Source organism: Schistocerca serialis, chromosome 8 (assembly GCF_023864345.2).
Source record: "Schistocerca serialis cubense isolate TAMUIC-IGC-003099 chromosome 8, iqSchSeri2.2, whole genome shotgun sequence".
Taxonomy (NCBI): domain Eukaryota; kingdom Metazoa; phylum Arthropoda; class Insecta; order Orthoptera; family Acrididae; genus Schistocerca; species Schistocerca serialis.
The window spans coordinates 119,268,492-119,293,810 of NC_064645.1; the positions used below are offsets into that span (position 1 = coordinate 119,268,492).

Sequence of the window (25,319 nt, forward strand, 5' to 3'; positions counted from 1 at the left end):
TCTGCCCCTGGAAATGTTTTACAATTTAAAACCTGGTTCCTAAATCTCTGTCTTATCATTATATAATCTATCTGATACCTTTTAGTATCTCCAGGATTCTTCCAGGTATACAACCTTCTTTTATGATTCTTGAACCAAGTTTTAGTTATGATTAAGTTATGCTCTGTGCAAAATTCTACAAGGCGGCTTCCTCTTTCATTTCTTCCCCCCAATCCATATTCACCTACTATGTTTCCTTCTCTCCCTTTTCCTACTGACGAATTCCAGTCACCCATGACTATTAAATTTTCGTCTCCCTTCACTACCTGAATAATTTCTTTTATCTCGTCATACATTTCATCAATTTCTTCATCATCTGCAGAGCTAGTTGGCATATAAACTTGTACTACTGTAGTAGGCATGGGCTTTGTGTCTATCTTGGCCACAATAATGCGTTCACTATGCTGTTTGTAGTAGCTAACCCGCACTCCTATTTTTTTATTCAGTATTAAACCTACTCCTGCATTACCCCTATTTGATTTTGTATTTATAACCCTGTAATCACCTGACCAAAAGTCTTGTTCCTCCTGCCACCGAACTTCACTAATTCCCACTATATCTAACATTAACCTATCCATTTCCCTTTTTAAATTTTCTAACCTACCTGCCCGATTAAGGGATCTGACATTCCACGCTCCGATCCGTAGAACGCCAGTTTTCTTTCTCCTGATAACGACGTCCTCTTGAGTAGTCCCCGCCCTGAGATTCGAATGGGGGACTATTTTACCTCCGGAATATTTTACCCAAGAGGACTCCATCATCATTTAATCATACAGTTAAGCTGCATGTCCTCGGGAAAAATTACGGCTGTAGTTTCCCCTTGCTTTCAGACGTTCGCAGTACCAGCACAGCAAGGCCGTTTTGGTTAATGTTACAAGGCCAGATCAGTCAATCATCCAGGCTGTTGCCCCTGCAACTACTGAAAAGGCTGCTGCCCCTCTTCAGGAACCACATGTTTGTCTGGCCTCTCAACAGATACCCCTCCGTTGTGGTTGCACCTACGGTACGGCCATCTGTATCGCTGAGGCACGCAAGCCTCCCCACCAACGGCAAGGTCCATGGTTCATGGGGGGAAATATAAACATATCACACGTTATTAATGAAGGAATAAACAACTGTGTAATTCATAGTGCTTTCAGTGCGTTACAATTTACCAAATGAGTATAAAATACAGACACAGCAAATAATGTTTTAAAAACAAGCCAATGTGATCCCAATTAGAATTTTAAGGCAAGTAACCAGTCGCGGCTGAAGGCCTTTAACGTGAAGAACGGCAATTATAAAAAAAATTTAGCAAACATACTGTAAAACAGCAAATACAACAGCAAAGGTTAATTTAAAAGGACGAGCAACTGATCACCAAACAGGTGAGAGAAAATGATGGTAAACTTGGTAGCACACTCATTTAAACCTGCTGTAATGCCATGAATGGAAATTGTATAAAAAAATTTAGAAACGTACAATAAAACAGCAAATACAATAATAAAACACAAGGGCCAGTCACAGACGGTGCACCAGGAATCGACCTCTGAGTATGTCCCGGAAAAAACACTTTCGCAACCGCTGAGATAGGCAGTCAAGTGTTGCATTCACTTTATAAGATGGTAACTCAGCCTAGAGGAAGTCTAACGAATAACTAATGATAATCGTGCTGATTCTACCTGACATCCAATATATCAATTGCAAGGGTGTAAAAATACTCCAAAGCCGGAACCGGCGGTCTGGACTCCGTCCGCAGAATACTGTGCTCAGAGTGCCCAGAACGAGAAAGGAATCACTACCAGCAGAGTAGAAGAATCGGCAACCAACCTACAACCAACAAAGCTGTCAAAACTAAACGCCTCACTGGACAGCCGCGGCAAGGCGAGGAAATGTACACTTCTCTTACATACACTAATGCCCAGGGCAGGTAACTGGGGCGTTCGCGGCCAAGAGGCAGGAAAAATACCGTTGGTTGAACTTAACAAATAGTAACAAACTCAACGCAATAAATAGTAATTAAAAGTCCAGGAAAGCTAATCAGATCCGCCTTCCCCAAGCACTCCACTCGCTTCTCTTCACCTTGGCAACACTACGAGCAGCAAAACGAACCCAAGTCACTGGGGAATCGCACGATCTCACAATGGTGGAGGTTTCTTTACTTGAATACAAATGCACTCAACTTAAAGCTTGCAGGATCCGGTTTACAACGAGGTTGTGACCACAGGCCTTCGATCCGGGAGTCCATGTGTGCCACCAGCAGTCCCGGCGTGTTCGATCCTGCTCAGTCCCCAACCGAACTGCACACTGACACGACCCAGAAAAACAACGACGTCGCCCCAAAGGTAGAGCCACAGTTACTACATATCGATAACCGCCGCTGCTGCCACTAGCGGACAGGCAACACTTGCGAAACCAAGTGGCACCAGTCAACACGAGAAGAAGATAAACAAGCGCAACCATCTCAACTAAACGATACGGTCTCGCCTCCAATAGAGGACGGAAACCTACAAACAACACCAACGCAAGCCGCAGCATGGCTCAAGGCCATTTTAAGTAAAAAAGCTGTTTTACATGTCAAATGGCATCAGACTGGTATGAAATACAAATCCTATGGTTTTCTGGCGGGGTCTTGTACTTCATACCAGTTCGATGTCTTTTGACATTTAAATAAGTTTTTGTACTTGAAAATGGTCTAAGGCCGACATCTAGATTGATAACAATAAAATAACAATTATTACAGTAGCTGTTTGTGTTCTGGCGTTAATGACAACCCTTCCATGAGGCGGTAATTCCCTAGTCCGACTGCTGCTAGTCTCTGACAAATGATATGGGATGAAGCAGAATATTTCAGGAAGTCCATTATTCATTCTCGGATGGCAGGTGCAGTCTTCTCCTGTTGACCAAACGATATCGTGAATTACAAATGCAGTGGACACTGGATCTTAGTCGTCATACAGTGGTTTGACAAGCATGTCTTGGCCACCAAATTCCCCTAATCCGAATGCAGTGGAACACGTCTGGAACTCCAATGAGTTCCAGCTCCGCACCCATAAACCGCCGTAATTTACGGGAGTGTGATCTGTGCGTAGACATCTGGTGTTGCATACTGTTGTGACTGACAATCCGCAATTTTTCACAAACACAGCTTTTATTGATGTAAGTTCACAAGGTTGATGACTAAACAATAAACGAAAGCTAACAATAACGATGCCAGTAAAAGTCTTCTAATTGAGGAAAACAAATGTTCACTTCTAATTTTCCACAAAGGTTCGTGGTAAAACACATACACACACACACACACACACACACACACACACACACACACACACACCCACACACACACACACACACACACTAGTAACAGTCCAATTCAGAGACTAAGACGTAATCTTCAATGGTCGCAGTACACGAGGCCGGCATCCGGCGTGAACTGAACTTTGGGGCAGGTTCCAGCCCCTAAATAACTGTCTCCAGCTAATCAGGTTTTGGCGTAGTGATACTTCCTGCAGGCCGTGGTTCGAGCTCCCCCTGCAGGAAGTAGTGCTCGGAATGTCTGTTTCCATTATCATGTATGTAAATAGTCGGTGTTTACCATGGTGCTTTTGGTACGCCTTGGGCATAGACAACCTCGTCCACTGTGGTGTAATATGGGTTGCCGACCGTTAGGGGCTACCTTGGCTCCGGTATAACACATACTTTTCGAATATATTCTGCGCTGAATTGTTGCTATATTGTGTTCCTTTGGAAAGGTTGACAAATACGCTGTTAAGCAGATGGTCATAATGTTTTATCTCGAATGTATTTTTTCACATGTAATAACCGCTGACCTATTTCTCACTTGCTAAATTGCACTGATTGCGAAGTGGGCGATCAAAAGTTTTTGTTTGATGGCGTTGCTGCAGCGTATATGCAACCGAGCGCAAATGTATGAGGATGTACAGGGTGCTTCCGTAAGAGCGTGCAAAAGTTTAACAGGACATAGAAGATGCTCCACTGAACAATTTGAGGTAGGGGAAACTGGATTCGAATAAGCCGGCTTAAGGAGATAATAGGAATAAAATCGCATTGCTGTGCTCTTTTTTATCTACGTTACTTACTGTTAATTGAAAATACCGTCACTGACAGAATGAACGTATCATTTGTACTGTGTCTTATAATATGTGCTGAAACTGACAGCCAGCAATCTCAATGGAAGCGTGATATCAGCGAAAAAGATTCTGACGCACCCTAACAAAAATTCCTGGTGTGTTTCGAATCACATCTCAAGCAGCTACAATTCTGGTAACTAGTTCCAACCCGTATCCACTAGGGTCTATACAAGGGCGATGTACTTGAGGACAATATTATGGAAATGGAAGAGGATGTAGATGAAGATGAAATGGGAGATACGATATTGCGTGAAGAGTTTGATAGAGCACTGAGAGACCTGAGTCGAAACAAGGCCCCGGGAGTAGACAACTTTCCCTTAGAACTACTGACAGCCTTGGGAGAGTCAGTCCTGACAAAAATCTACCATCTGGTGAGCAAGATGTATGAAACAGGCGAAATACCCTCAGACTTCAAGAAGAATATAATAATTCCAATCCCAAAGAAAACAGGTGTTGACAGATGTGAAAATTACCGAACTATCAGTTTAATAAGTCACAGCTGCAAAATAGTAACGCGAATTCTTTACAGACGAATGGAAAAACTGGTAGAAGCCGATCTCGGCGAAGATCAGTTTGGATTCCGCAGAAATGTTGGAACACGTGAGGCAATACTGACCCTACGACTTATCTTAGAAGACAGCTTAAGGAAAGGCAAACCTACGTTTCTAGTATTTGTAGACTTAGAGAAAGCTTTTGACAATGTTGACTGGAATACTCTCTTTCAAATTCTAAAGGTGGCAGGGGTAAAATACAGGGAGCGAAAGGCTATTTACAATTTGTACAGAAACCAGATGGCAGTGATAAGAGTCGAGGGACATGAAAGGGAAGCAGCTGTTGGGAAGGGAGTGAGACAGGGTTGTAGCCTGTCCCCGATGTTATTCAATCTGCGCATTGAGCAAGCAGTAAAGGAAACAAAAGAAAAATTCGGAGTAGGTATTAAAATCCACGGAGAAGAAATAAAAACATTGAGGTTCGCCGTTGACATTGTAATTCCGTCAGAGACAGAAAGGACTTGGAAGAGCAGTTGAACGGAATGGACAATGTCTTGAAAGGAGGCTATAAGACGAACATCAACAAAAGCAAAACGAGGATAATGGAATGTAGTCGAATTAAGTCGGGTAATGCTGAGGGAATTAGATTAGGAAATGAGACACTTGAAGTAGTAAAGGAGTTTTGCTATTTGGGGAGCAAAATAACTGATGATGGTCGAAGTAGAGAAGATATAAGATGTAGACTGGCAATGGCAAGGAAATCGTTTCTGAAGAAGAGAAATTTGTTAACATCGAGTATAGATTTAAGTGTCAGGAAGTCGTTTCTGAAAGTATTTGTATGGAGTGTAGCCATGTATGGAAGTGAAACATGGACAATAAATAGTTTGGACAAGAAGAGAATAGAAGCTTTTGAAATGTGGTGCTACAGAAGAATGCTAAAGATTAGATAGATCACATAACTAATGAGGAGGTATTGAATATAACTGGGGAGAAGAGGAGTTTGTGGCACAACTTGACAAGAAATAGGGACCGGTTGGTAGGACATGTTCTGAGGCATCAAGGGATCACAAATTTAGCATTGGAGGACAGTGTGGAGGGTAAAAATCGTAGAGGGAGACCAAGAGATGAATACAATAAGCAGATTCAGAAGGATGTAGGTTGCAGTAGGTAGACGAAGAAGCTTGCGCAGGATAGAGTAGCATGGAGAGCTGCATCAAACCAGTCTCAGGACTGAAGACCACAACAACAACAACAGCCACTAGGGTCTCATACACAAATGACTCTAAATGTCCCCACAGGAAATAGTCAAGGGAATTCAGGTCAGGTGACCTCGCAGGCCATGGAATAGCACCTCTCCTTCCAATCCAGAATGAGATGGTTGCGGACATGCACACTGAAGTGAGGCTGTGCAATTATCCACATCGTCTCACGAACAGCCAAGAGAACGGTCTCCAGCAACTCAGGTAGACTTCTTTGCGCGAATCTCAAATACAGGTGGCCATTCAGACGGTCAGGTAGGAGATATGGCCCAGCGAGATTGTCACCTACGATGCCAGGCCAGATATTCACAGCGAAACGTACCTGATGGTTTGACTCTACTACAGCGTGAGGGGTTTTCCTCATCCCACACATGGCTATTCCTGCTGTTTGAAATACCAGCATGATCAAATGAGGCCTCGTTCTATTTGGAGGAAATGTGCTCGATCAATTCATTGTTGGTGCAACCACTGACACAGTGCGATTCTTGGTGACAAGTCAGTTACAAGCATTTCATGGACTCGTTCTGGGTGATATGGGTGTAATTTTTGTTCATGGAGTATTCGCCTCACGCTAGTATGTGCAGCGCCCATTTCGAGTACTTCTAGTGGGATCCACTGCAACATGTTCCAGCGCCTCTTATTCAAAATTGGGTGTGGGAGTGGTCCTCATGTTGCCAGGTCCCTTGTTTCTTCTTTCTAATTAAACAGTCTCCCGCATTCGTCGATCGAGAGGAAAAAACGATCGTCGTGATGGATGATGCCTGTTAGGAAATCGTTTCCTTGCCCTTGTGTCGTATGGTCTCTGTTTAAAAAAAAATATTTAAAAACGAATGTGACGAAACATCCTTCAAAGGGTGGCAGTGGCTTGGTCAGCTCCAAACGGAAAGACTTCATTCTGCTTGATTTTAAAGAAATGTCAAATTTGTCAATACCTGAACATGGTAACCAACGTGGCTCGATCGCTCAGATTCTTGAGAAGAATACAGTAATAGAAATTACAATAGTTTCCGTTGAAATAGCATCTAATGTGAATATGCTGAGCGTAGTGTATGAGTATATGCGAGTCTACAGCTTTCACTACACCTCATCATGATATGAGAAATTCAAAATTGAATGAGATCAGGCAAGGTAAATCCATATCACCAAAACTGTTCTCAGCAGTCCTAAAGGAAGTACTGTTTATCTCTAGTGCAGATAGATTCTAACAATGAAAACGACGGCTTGGTAAAGCAAGTTTGAAAGCAGACACAAAATCAGTTTCGATGGCACTATAATAATGTAAGGCCAGGATATCGGGGAGAGAACCGTACATACTAGCAGCGGAGTTAAAGACCCAACTGATGAGCTTATGTTTTCAGGACGGATGACGACAATGACAATGAACAGAAAAAGAAATATACAGAAGAGCTGAAGTGGTTGGACTGCTTTTTCTAACCTAAGTAGGAGCTTAAAAGCAAAGTTTTCGATGCTTCTCAAAATTAAAAGTTGCAGTCAGAAGGTATTGCGTGCATGGACACATGACAAACAGACGTAGACTTTTAAAGCCTAAACACTTAAAGCCGTGACGCCTCCTCAGAGAACAATTTAAGAGTTACGTTACTGAATTTCCAGGAAGGGCAAAGTGAAACTGGACCAGAAAGTACTACATGCACATTAAGAAAGGCAACCCAACTTGTCGCAGATGGTGTAAACTGGGTTGCCTTAAGGTGCGTGAAGTATTTTCCGGGCCACTTTTATTTGCCCACCTTGTACCAGGAGTGAGTGAAGCAAACAAATTGTGAACAGATTGGAGTGGGATGCTTAATTGTGAGTGCAATCACAGTGAAATGGAGGTAGGCGGGACATTTAGTTTGTCGAATGTATTTTCTTCCGTAGACCAAGAAAATTCTCCGCTGGGTTCCAAGCAATGAGGATAGTCTGGAAAGGCAACCTGTGGGATGGTGGCTGGATATCATTGGACAACAAGCAGGACCGACTTGGATGTGTTCAGATGAAGATAGTAATGAGTAGATTGGGGCAAGCCTTAGCCAGTAACGGAAGTCAAATGGCTGATAAAGCCGATTTTCTATCATACTGCTTTTCTGGGCATGTAAAAATGGTAATACTGGTTCAATGTAAAATTTTTGGTCGCCCTTATAACTTGGTAAGTGAACTAAATAGTTTATATTGTCCAGTCGAAGAGGGGAAGAAAGATTAAGGTTTGGCATTCTGTCGACGACGGCGTCAATATAGATGGAGCACAAACTCAGGTTGGGGAAGGACATACGCCGTACTCCCTCAAAGGAACCAGCCTGGAATTAGTCTTAAGTGATTCGGAGAAATCACAAGAAAGAACATAAATATTGATGGCCGGATGAGAATTTAAACAAACATTCTCCTGAATCCGAGACCTCTGGCTTAACCACCTTGTCTGGTTTTATCACTTCCGTGGAACAAAAAGGCATGCAACATTCTGTAGTACCAATGTTGGAAAAGCACTGCGCTGTTGGACCATATCTGTTAGCCGATAATTTCTTTACAGAATTGACGAACACTTCATATCATTACAGCCAGCTTTGTTAGGTTACATAGGAAATAGGAAAGGGACTGTATCCCCTGCCGAAAATATTCAGAATGGTTCTCAATTTGAGTAAAGATTTTAAATTCACACAAAAAAAATGTGAACCTGCTTCTACTTTTCTCCGATGAATTTAGATACTTAAGTGTACAGTCAGTGTGGACGCCTATTACCCGTCTTGTCACTTACATCCGCGCGCCCGCAGAGAAAAGTGCGATCTGATGCTAGCCTTCCGTGTTTGATGCACTTTACTAGAAAAATTGAATTATTATAAAACAAGCTGTGATCAGAGCCGTCCAAAGGAACGATCAGAGCTCGTGATAAGATTCTAAATCGGTTGGTGTATGGAGAATTACAGAATGCAAGCTATTAGTGTTTTGAGAACATTGTTTGGAGATTTCTTCTACCGCATCTTTACCTATTACTTCCTCCGCGCTATTGTAACACTATTTTACGCGGAACTCCGATTGAAATGATCCTTTTTCTTTCAGAAGCTGATAGATTTCTTTCTTTGCGTTGTACCTATAAACTGTTTGGATTGGTACGCTGTGATGGCGCGTGTCATCAGCTTTTCTATTGCCACATATTTATTACGTCGTATTCTGATGTAGTGTTCGGAGAAGAAGTGATAAACAATTTATCTGGCGTCGTTCTTGGGACTGTATTTTCTCATGTCCGGGAGGCAGTAAGATAAACAACAGGTTTTCCTCCTTTAAGACCCACGAGCGAAGACACAGATTCCTTGACAACCGGTTTTAACGAGTTATTTCGATGTACTGTGTGTTTCCCCCTTTTCTGTGTACTTTGTCCTAATGTATTCATTTCTATATAAATGCTATAAACTACATCTTCAGTTTTGAATATAGAATATTCTACTTTTTCTTTCATCCCGTTTGCTTTTTTGCCACGGTAATCTCCTTTCAGTTAAAGACATGTGGCAGGTAAAACAATAACCGACGTAGTTTTGCAACCTCATCAACTATAACTATACTGAAATTTTCCTGCTGACTAAAACTTTGTTACAAATGGGCACTCAACTCCATGAGTAGCAGTCCCGCAAATTATGCGACGTAACTTCTGCGAAATTTTGAAGGAACTGGGCGAGAGGTACTGCTGGAAGTTAAGTTGTGAGGGTGGATCATGAATGGTGTCTTGATGGCTCACTCAGTGGAGCAGTTGCCCTTGGAAAACGAAGGTTCTGGGTTCGATTGTCGGTCTGGCACACAGTCTGAACTTTTCTGGAAGTTTCAGTTTAAAGTACACTCCACTGCAATGTAAAAATTCATTGCGGATGTACGTAATTATACTGTTATTTGGCTGCGAAATAACAGTTCCGGATATTAGGTGATGTGTAATGCAGTTGCTTCCTAGGTTTATAAAAGGTTGTGGTATAAGAATACTTTTACATTTTGAGCTGTTTTATTAGTACTGTTGAAAGTCACTATTCTTCTCGTTTTCCTGGGGGCTTGTACTTCTTTACAGTGACTGGAATTCTGTCTTCTTCCATGTGTTTAAGATGTTGCCTCTGTTTCTCCTTTTATTCTTCCACTTTGTTATTTAGTCTATGTTTCTGGATCTCAACGCATATTCTCATTTCTTACAAATTAACTTCTCGAGCAACCTTCAACAGATCTCAAAAATCTCATTTCTTGCATGGCGCTTTTGTCTTTATTTTCTTTTCAGTATAAGTTTCACTGCCACGGAGCAAGACAGGCACAGCCATTGTTTTGCAAAACTTTTTTTTATGTCTTTCCTCGTCTTGATCTTTCAGGTATTATTTGTAATTCCATATATGTGCTGAAATTTAGTGCTCCTATTCTGTACGTCATTATCGTTACTTAAGTTGATACCACAGCCTAAATATCTAACCGGAAAACTTGTTCCAGTGCCTCATCTTCAATAACAAATTTTAATCGGACTGGTTGCCACAGTTCTCAGTGCAATAAATATGAGTTAGCGAGATAACAGTATGACGCCCACAAAACGATTTGCGACTTCAGTGGTGTCAAGCGAGAACTCATTGGAGGGCAGGATGGAGGACTGTCGTGTTTCCTGATGGAAGCTGGTTCTGCCTTGATGCCAGTGATGGCCCTGTATTGGTTAGAAGGACCAGTTAAGAGCATGTACCCAACCTGTCTGTGTGCTAGGTACACTGGGACTACAAATGGAGTTATGGTTTGGGGTGCGATTTTCCCAGGGGGTGTTTTCCAACAGCATAACGCTCGTCCACAGGCTGCTGTTGTAACCTAACATGCTTTACAGAGTGTCGATGCGTTGCCCAGGCCTGCTCGATCACCAGATCTGTCTCCAATCGAGCACATATGGGACATCATCGGACAACAACACCAGCGCCATTCGCAACCAGCATTAACCGTCCCCGTATTGACCGACCAAGTACGGCAGGCATGGAATCCGTCCCACAAAATGACAACCGCCGCCTGTAAAACACAAAGTCTTCACGTTTGCGTGCTTGCATCCAACATTCTGGCGGTTACACCGGTTATTAACGTGCAAATTTGCAATGGACTACCTTGAGCTTGCATTAAACTGTAATCTTGCAGTATTAATCACTTACCTTTCCCGAAGTTTCATTACTCTACATTAACTATTTTTTGTGTTGAGGTTTTTTCCGTCAGTGTATAATCGGACAAGTACGTCTTGGACTCGCGGTCTGAGGATTCCACAGAAACTGATGTATGTTTACCGAAGCGCCAAAGAAACTGGTATAGGCGTGCGTATTCAAATACGGAGATAAGTAAGTAGGCAGAATATGGCGCTGCGCTCGGCAACGCCTATATAAGACAAAAAGTGTCTGGCGCAGTTGTTAGATCGGTTACGGCTGCTACAATGACAGGTTATCAGGATTTAAGTGAGATTGAACGTGGTGTTATAGTCGGCTCACGAGAGATGGGTCACAGCATCTCCGTGGTAGCGATGAAGTGGGGATTTTCCCGTACGTCCATTTCACGAGTGTACTGTGAATATCACGAATCCGGTAAAATATCAAATCTCCGACATCGCTGCGACCGGAAAAAGAACAGGAGCAACGACGACTGAAGAGAATCGTTCAACGTGACAGAAGTGCAACCCTTCCGTAAGTTGCTGCTGATTTCAATGCTGGACCATCAGCGTGCGAACCATTCAACGAAACATCATCGATATTGGCTTTCGTAGCCGAAGGCCCCCTCGTGTACCCTTGATGACTGCACGACACAAATCTTTACGCCTCGCCTGGGCCCGTCAACACCGACATTGGACTGTAGATGACTGGATGATACTGGTGTGGAGATAACCTCATGAATGCATGTTCAAGTTGGTGGAGACTCTGTAATGGTGTGGGGTGTGTGCAGTTGGAGTGATGCGTCTAGATTCGACTATGACAGGTGACACGTACGTAAGCATTCTGTCTGATCACCTGCATCCATTCATATCCATTGTCCATTCCCACAGACTTGGGAAAATGCAGCAGGACAATGCGATACCCCACATATCCAGAATTGCTACAGAGTGGCTACAGGAAAACTGTTCTGAGTTTAAATACTTCCGCTGGGCACCAAACTCCCCAGACATGAACTTTGTTGAGCATATCTGGGATGCCTTGCAACGTGCTGTTCAGAAGAGATCTCCACCTCCTCGTACTCTTACGGATTTATGGACAGCCCTGCAGGATTCATGGTGTCAGTTCTCTCCAGTGCTACTTCAGACATTAGTCGAGTCCCTGTCACGTCGTGATGCGGCACTTCTGCGTGATCGCGGTGGCCCTACACGATATTAGGCAAGCGTACCAGTTTCTTTGGCTCTTCAGTGTATATAGATAATAATAATTATCCTTTTTGGCTCAATAGCCTGGCACAAATGTTTCTACTGGATGCCGCTTCGACGACTTGTATGTTCCAAAGGTACCCCATTTATCCAACCAGTGAGAGGGGACCTACAGTTTAACGTGGAGGCCGGCCGGAGTGGCCGTGCGGTTCTAGGCGCTACAGTCTGGAACCGCGTGACTGCTACGGTCGCAGGTTCCAATCCTGCCTCGGGCATGGATGTGTGTGGTGTCCTTAGGTTAGTTAGGTTTAAGTAGTTCTAAGTTCTAGGGGACTGATGACCACAGCAGTTAAGTCCCATAGCGCTCAGAGCCATTTGAACCATTTGATTTTAACGTGGAATCCGATCGAGGATATCACATGACATCTATTTTATTCTGTCAATAAAAACTTAGTTTCTTGTTACCGTCCTCTCCCATGACCGATCACGCTGGGCTACCACGCCGAATCCGCACGACCACCAGGACAGATTTGTAAACATGGCGGACAAATAAATGCCGCAATTGGAGGTCGGCATACGATTCCCCAGTTCAGTTCAAGACAAAAGCGCATCTAGCAAAACCTAGTCTCGCCAATAGGTTTAATAGAAACGCGATTTCAAAAACGAGGCTCTGGCAACGATATAACTGCGTGTAACGTGGCCAATAACAGGCAGCATTTTCTCTACGATGTGCAGCAGCTATCCCATTAACTCAATGGGCCGAGGAGCTGCCTTGGGGAAAGAATCTGTGGACTTATCCTGTTCGAGTGGCGTTCGTAGCAAACGCTTTTGTTTATTTCTTTCAGTTAAAGTATAAATTGCATCCGTAATGCTATCTTGTATATTTCTCTCGGTTAGCGTTACATTTATTTAACGTTAAGACATAACGTGAACTTCGTACAGTGGTAAACATCCACTGTGTTTCGTCCGTGATACAAATAAAACCAACTGAAAATGACAGTGGCTACACTAACATCGTCTGTATCCGATGAGATACAAAAAACACTATAGGTAAGCCGCACTAGACTACACATTATGCTATGTACAATAGTTCCATTCTGTACGTTTGAAGTCCAACCTTATCTTCACAGAGGTGGTACGTACCGTACGAGCAACGTTCTCTTTAGAGAAGATGTTCAAAGCGACCACCTTACATTTAGAAACACTTCGTCACTCGGTGTATCATACTATGTTGGACTCTACGCAACAAACCCGCATCCACCATTGTTGAAGCGTCATGCACGCGATCTATTAGATCGTGTATGTCCGTAGGTGGAGTACTATAAACTTGGTCCTTTAAGTGACCCCACAAATAAAAGTCTAGTGAATGAAGGTCCGAGAAACGTGGATGCCGGAACATTGGACCTCCACGACCAATCCATTTCCCTGGAAAACCTTCATTTAAAGAGTTACACACATTCATTCCAAAGTGTGGAGGTGCGCCTTCATACTGAAGCTATACCTGCCACCGAACGCCAAGTGGAACGTTTCCTTATGTGTCAGGCAAATTATTGCAAAGAAAAGTACATTACAGGGGTGCATTCAACTTGTCAGGCAATAGGTAAGAGTTCAAAAGCACTTCTCCCACGATTCCAGCACACAGACTTATAGTGAAACGTGCCAGAAAGCCACATTCACGCATGACATGTGGGTTGTGTCAAGACCAATAGTGACTGTTGTGGAAGTTGAAAATAGCTTCACGAGCGAAGCTAGTCAGTCAATATCGCTTTATTTATAAAATGTCCATCGTCTTCCGCTTGGTGGAACGCCGTCTTCTGGCGTGGAGTAGAGGTACACTGTACATAGTTCATTTAATTATTTTTCTTTTCGTTCTTTTTTATTTTTATTTATTTATTTATGTTTGTCATTAATACCACCGAGAATTTCAGGAAACAGGCATCACGCGAGGAGGAGGGCGCAGCAAGACGTCAGACTAAGAAGAAAATTCCGAATACCACTGAATATATCGGTTCCAAGATTGGAAGAGGTGGGGATCAACTCTTCATGACAGGAACATCAAGCCCTGGGATGGGTTAAGGAAGACACTGCAGAGGAAACTGAAGAAAAATTGTCTGTATTTTGGATTGCGGACAACTGGACAGTGGCGTTCATTAAGAAACTGTCAAAAGTCAAGGATACATTTCTCGCCATCAATGAACAAGTAGTGTTGCGTGTGTCCACAAATCCACCTCACAGAGTTCGTCTTTGCTTGCAGGAAGTAATCCGTGTCCGGAAAGAGGAGCAGTTGAGTAAGTACCTCAGTGCGCTACGGTGGCTGCAAAGTGGTGTGGGATGATACACGTTGCTCTTGCCATTCCGATGCGCTGCACAATGTGATAGTTTAGCCAGTTCTCCGTGTTAATACGTTTTCCAAAATGCACCCAAGGTAATTTTGCTAGATAAAACTGTGTCTTTAATCTGCATGAGTAATCGCAAGTGCGGTATTTTTTCTTCACCCTGCATCCGTTCTAATAAGTGAATTTGCGAGTAATAAAGTGTGATATATATGGCATTAGGATCTTGCCTAGCAAGGCGGTGCGGGTTTCCCGCATCGTTCCCCTACGCTCTGTAAAGAAGCATGGGACTTCATTTCCATTTTTATATATGGCCGTATCTTTTGACTGCATTGACTTAGAAGTTTAAATTATGTAACCGCCAAGGAACAATAGCACTTAGTATTTGTCATAAATTTCAACATGATATCTCTACCTGTTCCTGAGTAAAGAGGGTCCTTACAGACACAGCTTGGTTATTGGATGCATCGAAAGCTTATCGACGTATTCATTGTTTGAGTACTCCATCTTCTGATTTTTTAAGGAGGATTTTTTTTCATTTACCTGTACTGTGAAACCTAGTTTCCTGCCAAATTTTATTATTTTAGGTCAATGACAAGTAGTCTAGTTTTTGATGAGTGAATTTACGACTATCGAAATACGAGGCGTAAATGGTCATATCGTTTGATTGCGTTGGCTTAGAAGCATATATGTTTTACATCGCCACGGGACTGTAGACCTTAGTATGCGACATAAATTTCAAAATGATACCTCTACCTGTCACTGAAAAAAGGGATCCTAAGTGTCGGACAGTAACAGGTAGACGGAGCACAAAGTGATCCTACAAAGGGTTCCATTTTTACCGGTTGAGGTACGTATCATAAGTCTGTCTGGGAAAATATCACTATGGACAGCTTTATTAGATAAGTAAGTGAATATATTGCAAAGCCCAGCTCAATAACATATTTATACTGTTTCAGTATAGAAACAAGGGTAGCTGGGGTAACAGGTATACAAAATCTAACGAACAAATGTCTAAATCGCCACTGGACTGATATTATCAAGCGAAAACTCATAAATCTGTGAAAGTTTTCTATGGTGCAATTAGTTTCGTCAATTTGCATCGTTACCAGGAAGACTTAAAAGTTTAAAATCGTTACTCTACATGTCCACTATTGCAAATTATGTTACGTATCTAGTTATACCAGTCACAGCCAGCACGACAGACTATAGAACCAGAGAGGGCAACTTATCGTTAAGGGCATCTCAGCCCGAAACAAGAATAACCAATAGCATTTGAGAGTAGAAAGAAACAATAGGATTGCTTCGTTTCGTAAGAGCCTGTGTGCGGAGTGGTGTAGACATTTTTGTCTTTAGTGTTTTGTAGGCCCTGTGTAGATATTAAGAAAGCAGAACATTTATATGTGAAACACTGCAGTAACAACTCGTGAGCAAATGACTCATGAAATTTTGTCACTGCCGCTGTTTTTGTGAACAAGGGGAGGGAAGTAAAAGTTTGTCCTTATTTTCAATACGTGAGTGGTCGTGTTGCTGGTTTCTGCTTATGGAACAATCACGTACTGTAAGATTCACCTAAATTTTTTTGTAATTTATAGCAGTCAATGCATTGAATAGCAGTCTTGGCGCATAGTATTGCTTGCTACAATTGTGTGTTCTTACTTTGCTCCTAAATGATCATTTGGCGAGTTGTGAAAGGTGAAGTTAAAAAACAAAGTATTTCTGACAAGCGAGACTAGAAACATGATTGCTGCGTGTTTCGCTCGCAGCAATTGAAGCTGTCTTCTTCGGTTCCTGCCAATCTACACTCTCGAAACACTGTGAAATGTTCGAAGCGAACAGCAAAGTATTATTACAAACTAGAGTACAAATATCATTGCTGGTCGCTTCGCTTGCAGGAGTTTCATCTTTCGTTTTTTAATCGGACTGAAATAATGAAGTCGAAGCAAATCTTCCCTCAGAGAGCTAACTCTTGTACAGTCTGTTCGGAAATTCCAGTTACAAGTTTCTAGGAATGGAGGGGAGTGAGTACATAATATTTTGAATAGGAACCCATGTCCGGAAACACACCGTTTCCGTACCACAGCCGTTTGAAAACTGTTTTTGCTAGGTACAGGGTGACAAATATTGAACTATATGAAAATAAACGTAAATTAGTTATAAACTACGGCGTGCACACACTTTATTCAACATGCAAACGTCACTACAGATATTCGGATTTAGGTTATGACATGTTCGATATGCCTGCCGTCATTGGCGATGATGTGGCACAGACGAATAGCGAAATTCTGCATGACCCGCTGAAGTGTCGGAACATCGATGCTGTCGATGACATACTGAACTGCTGCTTTCAGCTCAGTAATGGTTTTGGGGTTATTGCTGTACACCTTGTCTTTAATGTAGCCCCACAAAAAAGAGTCGCATGTGTTCAAATCTGGAGAATACGGCGGTCAATCAAGGCCCGTGCCAGTGGGCTCTAGGTACCCTAGAGCCAGAATGCGGTCCCCAAAGTGCTCCTCCAGGACATCAAACACTGTCCTGAAACTTCCTGGCAGATTAAAACTGTGTGGCGGACCGAGACTCGGATTCGGGACCTTTGCCTTTCGCGGGCAAGTGCTCTACCAACTGAGCTACCCAAGCACGACTCACGCCCCGTCCTCACAGCTTTACTTCTGCCAGTACCTCGCCTCCTACCTTCCAAACTTTACAGAAGCTCTCCTGCGAACCTTGCAGAACTAGCACTCCTGAAAGAAAGGATATTGCGGAGACATGGCTTAGCCACAGCCTAGGGGATGTTTCCAGAATGAGATTTTCACTCTGCAGCGGAGTCTGCGCTGATGTGAAACTTCCTGGCAGATTAAAACTGTGTGCCGGACCGAGACTCGAACTCGGGACCTTTGCCTTTCGCGGGCAAGTGCTCTACCAACTGAGCTACCCAAGCACGACTCACGTCCCGTCCTCACAGCTCAGTTGGTGGAGCACTTGTCCGAGTAAGGCAATGGTCCCGAGTTCGAGTCTCGGTCCGGCACGCAGTTTTAATCTGCCAGGAAGTTTCATATCAGCGCACACTCCGCTGTAGAGTGAAAATTTCATTCTGGAAACACTATCCTGCTCCGATGGTTTCCAGATCCGTCTTTCAGGAACCACTTATTGTCGAATCAGGGCCAATTTGGATAACGGGGATGAAATCATCTTCCAAAACCTTCACATACCATACGGTAGCCACCGCGCCATCAAGGAATATCGCACCGATTACGCCGTCACTGGACATTGTACACCACACAGTCAGCCACTGAGGGCGCAGAGACTTCTCGATCGCGAAATGCGGGTTCTCAGTCCCCCAAATGCACCAGTTTCGCTTATTGACGAACCCATCCAAATGAAAGTGGGCTTCGTTGCTAAACCGAACCATGCATACGCATACTAATTCAGCCGGCCGGTGTGGCTGAGAGGTTCTAGGCGCTTCAGTCTGGAACCGCGCGCCCGCTACGGTCACAGATTCGAATCCTGCCTCGGGCAAGGATGTGTGTGATGTCCTTAGGTTGGTTAGGTTTAAGTAGTACTAAGTTCTAGGGGACTGATGACCTCAGATGTTAAGTCCCATAGTGCTCAGAGCCATTTGAATCATACTAGTTCCTATAGTGGCCCGTGGCCAACCGTGCAGTTTGAACGTCCTAACGCAAACCGTTCAGAAGTTACGTCGATTTTATTTCATATAGTTCAATAACTGTCCCACTGTAGGTATGCAACAGGGTAGTTATGGAGTTAGTTATTTTTTTTTTTTTTTTTTTTTTTTTACATCGGATGGGCTGTCTTGAATGTTAGAGCAACATGGTCGAGTACGTGTTTGCAGAATCCATCGACATGATCCTTCTGAATGGCGAAGTTGCTCGTCCCCTTTATGATGATTGTTCTCCACAAAGCCCACTTCATCGCTAGCGTTTTCACCACAATTATGCAACGGCTTTGAGAGAGGCAACCTCCTCCGTCACCGAGCGGGGTGGCGCAGTGGTTAGACACTGGACTCGCATTCGGGAGGACGACGGTTCAATCCCGCGTCCGGACATCCTGATTTAGGTTTTCCGTGATTTCCCTAAATCACTCCAGGCAAATGCCGGGATGGTTCCTCTGAAAGGGCACGGCCGACTTCCTTCCCCATCCTTCCCTAATCCGATGAGACCGATGACCACGCTGTCTGGTCTCCTTCCCCCAACAACCAACCAACCAACCTCCTCCGTCAGCAGGCATGACAGTGGTCTCCAAGGAGACGCCGGACGACCTGAATATGGAGAGCTCGTACTGCATCACGTTGAAGAGAACTCTTCGACGAGTACACGAGCAATTTCTTTGGCTATTGGTGAGTGGAACTGTAGAACAAGTGATGTACTGGGTCAAACCTAATCAGTTACTTGTAAAAGTGGTCGCGCTGTCACATGTTTTCAAATGGTTATAGCATGGAAACGCTATGTTTCCGGACATAGGTTCCAATTAAAAACTTCATCTACTCACTCCCCTCTACAAGTCCTATAAGTTTTTAACTGGTATTTTCGAACACCCTGTACCTAATAATATCGAGTATTGCAAAACACACTTCTATTTAATGTATGAGAAAGGACCAGAATCTGTTGAAAACACGAAAATGTTGGAAAAAATTAGCATATAGCAAAGCGCCAACCTACTTCCTCCACCACCAAAACTACATGTCTATAACCATAAGATCACGCTGTTCACAGGCAGTTTAAAGCATTATTACTGTTTATCTTGCGCTCTCCTGAAGGCTTTTCATCGTTGATGTGTAGTTAACTGACATTCAGATGTAACAAATCGTACCAAGAGTGACGTTTGTGGTAAATCATCAGTTCACCATTGACTTGAAACGGCCTGTTGTCATATCACGCATGTTTTAATCCAAAAACAACAAAATACAAAGAAATCCAGTACGGAGTCTCCAAAGTAGGAAGCGAGGGGTATCATGTGACCCTACCCGAATGCCGTGAAATGCTCTTGCTTATTCTTGTTTCGTGCCGAACCGTCCCTAACGATAAGTGAGGCGAACTGGCGAAGGTTCTCTCACCCGACTCACCTGCGTTGGAGCGAATGGCTGTGGCTAAGTGGGCGGTGGTCTCTGGCCGCGAACAGACGGGACTGCTTTGCGTGCGGGGCCGGCGCTCCGGGTATATACTGGCGAGGATGCGGGCGGTGCCAAGGTAGCGAGGCGGATGGGGGCTGCAGGAGGGCGCTATCTGCTCACTGCGCCTGTTTTCCGGCGGATTAGTTTGTTTGCCCGTGTTTCCCTCCGGTTTTTATCTCGAGAGCAAGCCGGCTGCGGAATGTGCGGTTTTGAAACTGTAAGCGTGTTTGTCTTCTGTTTAAATTCTGGGGTCAAGTAGTAATCACTTAATCTTAAAACTGACTGAGCTTTTAATTCACCATAGAGGAGCAATGCATGTGATGTGGACCAGTAACACGGACCTCTTCAGGGACTGTAGTGGTTTATTTTCGTGCATCACGTTTTTATTCTACCTGCTAGGCTGACTTGGTGTATGCAAGGTGCGAGATATCAGACCTAAGGTCCTATCTTAAGCATTTGTCATGGTAAATATTATGATTACATCCTTTGGTCGCGCCATAGTAGAGATGGGTCGTTCGCGAACTAACGGGTTCAAAGGAACGGTTCACCAAGATGAACGGAACGAGCGAGGAACGAATTCTGGGGAAAGGTCTTTCATAGTTCACTTCGGTCGCGGATTTCTGCTTATAGTTTCCGGGAACGGGAAACGGTCGGTCTCGTTCGCAAACGGCACGTCGGCCGGTCTCGTTCCAGCCTCGGTCACGTTCCCGTCTGTCTCGGTCTCGGTCTCGCTCGGCCAGACTCGTCCTTCTTCGCGTGGCCGCTCGTCGCAGTTCCATTGCCGACTGCTCATAGTTCAGTATCGAGTTGTTGTTCGTTTCGTTCGCTTCGCACGCCCATTCTAGATCTGTTTCAAACCTTGCTTGAACTCTGAACGTCTGGTTCTTTTCGTATTCTATTCAGCGTCCACGACCGGTAATTAAAATGTATTTTGTAATTACGTAAACTACATAAAAATTACGTGGTATGTAATACATGCATCTTTTCAGGTAACAAAACGGCGTATCGGCTTACTTCACTATTTCGACAAACAGCAGAAGAAATACTTGTAAAAAGGCAAGATTTTTTGTTATGACACGTGCAAAGGACGTGTGAGGAGGGCTATGCGAGAGGCGTTCAATGAATTCGAAAGTAAAGTTCTATGTGCTGACCTGGCAGAAAATCCTAAGAAATTTTGGTCTTACGTCAAAACAGTAGGTGGATCAAAACAAAATGTCCAGACACTCTGTGACCAAAATGGTATTGAAAGAGAGGATGACAGACTAAAGGACGAAATACTAAATGTCCTTTTCCAAAGCTGTTTCACAGAGGAAGACTGCACTGTAGTTCCTTCTCTAGATTGTCGTACAGATGGCAAAATGGTAGATATCGAAATAGACGACAGAGGGATAGAGAAACAATTAAAATCGCTCAAAAGAGGAAAGGCCGCTGGACCTGATGGGATACCAGTTCGATTTTACACAGAGTACGCGAAGGAACTTGCCCCCTTCTTGCAGCGGTGTACCGTAGGTCTCTAGAAGAGCGTAGCGTTCCAAAGGACTGGAAAAGGGCACAGGTCATCCCCGTTTTCAAGAAGGGACGTCGAACAGATGTGCAGAACTATAGACCTATATCTCTAACGTCGATCAGTTGTAGAATTTTGGAACACGTATTACGTTCGAGTATAATGACTTTTATGGAGACTAGAAATCTGCTCTGTAGGAATCAGCATGGGTTTCGAAAAAGACGGTCGTGTGAAACCCAGCTCGCGTTATTCGTCCACGAAACTCAGAGGGCCATAGACACAGGTTCACAGGTAGATGCCGTGTTTCTTGACTTCCGCAAGGCGTTCGATGCAGTTCCCCACAGTCATTTAATGAAGAAAGTAAGAGCATATGGACAATCAGACCAATTGTGTGATTGGATTGAAGAGTTCCTAGATAACAGAACGCAGCATGTCATTCTCAATGGAAAGAAGTCTTCCGAAATAAGAGTGATTTCAGGTGAGCCGTAATGCAGTGTCATAGGACCGTTGCTATTCACAATATACATAAATGACCTTGTGGATGACATCGGAAGTTCACTGAGGCTTTTTGCAGATGATGCTGTGGTGTATCGAGAGGTTCTAACAATGGAAAATTGTACTGAAATGCAGGAGGATATGCAGCGAATTGACGCATGGTGCAGGGAATGGCAATTGAATCTCAATGTAGACAAGTGTAATGTGCTGCGAATACATAGAAAGATAGATCCCTTATCATTTAGCTACAATATAGCAGGTCAGCAACTGGAAGCAGTTAATTCCATAAATTATCTGGGAGTACGCATTAGGAGTGATTTAAAATGGAATGATCATGTAAAGTTGATCGTCGGTAAAGCAGATGCCAGACTGAGATTCATTGGAAGAATCCTAAGGAAATGCAATCCGAAAACAAAGGAAGTAGGTTACAGTACGCTTGTTCGCCCACTGCTTGAATACTGCTCAGCAGTGTGGGATCCGTACCAGATAGGGTTGATAGAAGAGATAGAGAAGATCCAACGGAGAGCAGCGCGCTTCGTTACAGGATCATTTAGTAATCGCGAAAGCGTTACGGAGATGATAGATAAACTCTGCAGGAGAGACGCTCAGTAGCTCGGTACGGGCTTTTGTTAGGGTTTCGAGAACATACCTTCACCGAAGAGTCAAGCAGTATATTGCTCCCTCCTACGTATATCTCGCGAAGAGACCATGAGGATAAAATCAGAGAGATTAGAGCCCACACAGAAGCATACCGACAATCCTTCTTTCCACGAACAATACGAGACTGGAATAGAAGGGAGAACCGATAGAGGTACTCAGGGTACCCTCCGCCACACACCGTCAGGTGGCTTGCGGAGTATGGATGTACATGTAGACGTAGACGGCGGCACGGCACACACGAGTGGCCATTTTCCGTCTTTTTTTGATCCCAGGTAAAAGAGCATGTTCATTGTTATGCAAGACAGACCGACTTACAGCCGAATGAAGCCCGCGCTTCGTAATCGAGTGTATGGTGTCACATTTTGTAAAGAGAATATGATAACTCCTACAATATTATTTCAGTGGCACAGGGTGGCGCACGAAAAATCGGCCCCGAGTACTAGACTGGTCATTGTCGCTTACCATTCGTCATTTGTTGTTTCGAAGTTGTTTGCATTACCTTATTTGTTATTTCTTCACTGCCTAATTATTACATGTTTATCTATTCTGCTCGTAGCGGTCAATAAATCGTGCATTATTGGCGAGCAGTCTGTACTCGGGGCCAGTTTTTCGTGCGCCACCTTATATTATTTCACTGCGATCAGCCACACAACGCTGCAGTTGGCTAAACTGTGTGAGAATTCTGTTATGAATAAAAATTTTGTACTCCAGGGGGAGGCAACTCCCCCTCTTGGCGCCTTCCATCTTCAGTCACCTAGGCTACTAATTTTCAGTTTTTCATAAGAATCATGTACCAAGCACAATGAACGGTGAACGAGTAAACATGAACGGTTCCCAAAAAAGAGCAATCACCAGTGAACTAGTTCCCAAGGATGAACGAGCTTGCCCATCTCTACACCAAAGTGAAGCCTTCAGCGTCGATACTGAAGTTATAAGGCGCAGTCAAACGAAAACAAGACTGGTGGAAAAGAAGTGGTAAACCGTTTACTACCGCAGACGGAATCGCCATAACTGTTAATACACGTATCCGATTGTGAGACAAGACCCTTAATGCCCTTCTGGAGAAATGTTTGCGAAGACTCCAAAACTATGAAAATCGCACAGGGAGAGATCGGACTGTATGGAGAATGTGTAAGGGCTTCCCAGCGGAACTTCTGCAGCGCAGTCGGTATAACATGCACGCCATCTCCGGGAAAGTCACGATGAACTTTTCCTTTGACGGGAAGGGCCCGCTGCTTATTGAGTTTCTGCTACTCGGAGCCACAGTTAACGCACAGCGGTACGAGGACACTTTGCAAAAATCGTGGCCGGTACACCCTGGAATGTTGCCGGATGGCATCATTATGTTCGAAGATAATGCCCGCCTTCATATTGCCAAGGGTGTTTCGATTACACTCCGTAGAGTACCGATCTCTCCCCATGCGATTTCCATGGGTTTTTTTGTTCTTTTTTTTGTTTTTTTGGGGGGGGGGGGCGCAAAACTGCTGTGGTCATTAGCGCCCGCTCTGTAACTTAGGAAACGGTAAAAAAAGGAAATTGGGAACGAAACTAAAAAAAGTGGAGAAACTAAAAGCAGAAGGAAAGCTTAAAAATCCACTACAGAAAGGGGTTGGTTTTCCCCAAAAAGAGCTTCAAATGACTGACGTCATCTCACTGCCACTAATAAACTCGAGAACGCGATCGGCCGAGCGCGTGTCATCTGCTAAAATGGACGATATATCAGGCGACAGCTGTAGACGGGCGCGTAACGGAGTAAAATAGGGGCACTCAATTAAAAGGTGCCTTACCGTCCACAGCTGAGAGCAGTGGGGACAGAGTGGGGGAGGATCGCCCCTTAAAAGATGTCGATGGCTAAAAACACAGTGCCCTATCCGGAGTCTAGTTAAAATTACCTCCTCCCGACGACGCGTTCGGGAGGAAGAGGTCCAAGCACAGGGAAGAGCTTTCACGTCCCGCAATTTATTATGGGGAAGTGTCGACCAATGTGCGTGCCATAAAAGAACAACACGACGACATAAAACACTCCGTAGATCGGCGAAGGGAATCGATCGAATAGCTGGCCGAAGAAGAGAGACTACAGCCTTGGCCGCTATATCGGCCGCCTCATTTCCACAGATACCAACGTGTCCTGGGATCCAGAGGAACGCCACCGAGACGCCCCCCAAGTGGAGCAAGCGCAGGCAGTCCTGAATCCGGTGGACCAGAGGGTGGACAGGGTAGAGAGCTTGGAGACTGAGGAGAGAGCTGAGAGAACCGGAACAGATGACATACTGTATCCGCTGATGGCGGAGGATGTATTGGACAGCCTGGAGAACAGCGTAAAGCTTCGCAGTATAAACCGAACACTGGTCGGGAAGCCGAAATCGATTTGGGGTGTCGCCAACAATATAGGCACTCGCTACATCTAACGATGTTTTTGAGCCATCAGTGTAAATAAATGTGGCTTCCTTCATTTGTGCACATAGAGCAGCAAATGCCCGACGATAAACAAGTGAAGGGGTACCATCCTTGGGAAATTGACAAAGGTCACGGAGCAGGCAGGTCCGGGGACGGAGCCAAGGCGGTGCTGTACCCCAAGTTGTCAAGAAGGTTTTAGGAAAGCGGAAGGAAAGAGAATGGAGCAGTTGACGGAAGCGGACTCCTGGTGGTAGTAGGGAGGAAGGGCGGCCTGCATACCCTACATCCAAGGAGGCATCGAAAAAAATGTCATGGGTCGGATTAGCAAGCATGGAAGACAGATGGCTAGCATAACGACTCAGAAGGACTGATCGCCGATCGGACAGCGGAGGTTCAGCGGTCTCTGCATAAAGGCTTTCCACAGGGCTGGTGTAAGAAGCTCCAGACGCTAAACGTAATCCACGGTGGTGGTTAGAGACGCCGAAGAATAGACGACCGAGCAGAGGTGTAAACTATGCTTCCATAGTCCAATTTCGAACGCACTAAGGCGCGATAGAGGCGGAG

The 25,319-nt window shown here is 44.2% G+C and overlaps 1 protein-coding gene across 1 annotated transcript in view; it reads right to left on the reverse strand.

The window, feature by feature from the left end:
* Positions 1 to 19,769, reverse strand: part of LOC126416600 (astakine-like) — a 122,688-nt gene extending 102,919 nt beyond the window's left edge. The window contains exon 1 of the mRNA XM_050084356.1: positions 19,652 to 19,769. The gene's annotated coding sequence lies outside the window, so the exon portion shown is untranslated. The remainder of the gene's footprint in view (positions 1 to 19,651) is intronic.
* Between the last annotated feature and the right edge of the window lie 5,550 nt (positions 19,770 to 25,319).